This window comes from Neomonachus schauinslandi, chromosome 3 (assembly GCF_002201575.2).
Source record: "Neomonachus schauinslandi chromosome 3, ASM220157v2, whole genome shotgun sequence".
Classification (NCBI taxonomy): Eukaryota; Metazoa; Chordata; class Mammalia; order Carnivora; family Phocidae; genus Neomonachus; species Neomonachus schauinslandi.
The window spans coordinates 47,617,131-47,617,921 of NC_058405.1; the positions used below are offsets into that span (position 1 = coordinate 47,617,131).

General features: G+C 35.5%; 1 pseudogene; it reads right to left on the reverse strand.

Annotated features, from left to right (window-relative positions):
• Positions 1 to 291: 291 nt before the first annotated feature.
• On the reverse strand, positions 292 to 581 carry LOC110587739 (annotated as a pseudogene).
• Between the last annotated feature and the right edge of the window lie 210 nt (positions 582 to 791).

Consider the following 791-nt stretch of genomic DNA (forward strand, 5'->3'; position numbering starts at 1 on the left):
CTTTAGATCAGTAAGGAATAAGAAAAAAATATTTTACTTTACCTTTTTATTCCTTGCTTGAAACTCTTCCTTTCTTTATATAGATCCATGTTTCTAACCTGTATTTTCCTTCTGCCTAAAGAAAATCATTTAACATTTCTTGCAGGGCAGATCTGCAGGTAATGAATTCCCTCAGCATTTGTTCTACCTAGATTGTCTTTCTCTTTCACTTTTTTTTAATGTTTTAAAAATGTTTTAAATAATGTTTTAAAACCAGATCATTTATTATTGTGTGACTAATCATTGAAATCCTTAGGATGAACTGGATGCTGCAACAGCTGCCCTCTTGGGTTTAGGTTTTGCTCCTTCCTGGAATACATGACTGAATCTGTGGTACACAATTTTTAGGTGTCTCATCCCACTCATCCCAGTGATATTTCATCTTTTAGCCTTGGCACTCCATTTATACTTTCTCTTCTGTTTGGCAAGATAGCCACACTTGCCACAGGTCGACTTCTGAAAGTGGTATTAGAGCAAAGCAGCAGCACAACATGTGTGTCTTATTGTGAGCCTTTCCAAAGGGATGACGTCCCCTTTGTCATCTCATTTCTGCTGCTGAGACCAAAGAGCTCTTTCACTTTTGAAAGATAAATTTGCTGGATGTAGAAATCTAGTTTGGTAGTTTTTTTTTTTTTTTCTTTCAAAACTTTTCAACTCTACTTTCTTCTTGCTTACATGGATTCTGATGAGTAGTCCACTGTAATTTATATCCTTGTTCCATTAGAGGTAAGATGCTTTATCTACCTTTGTCT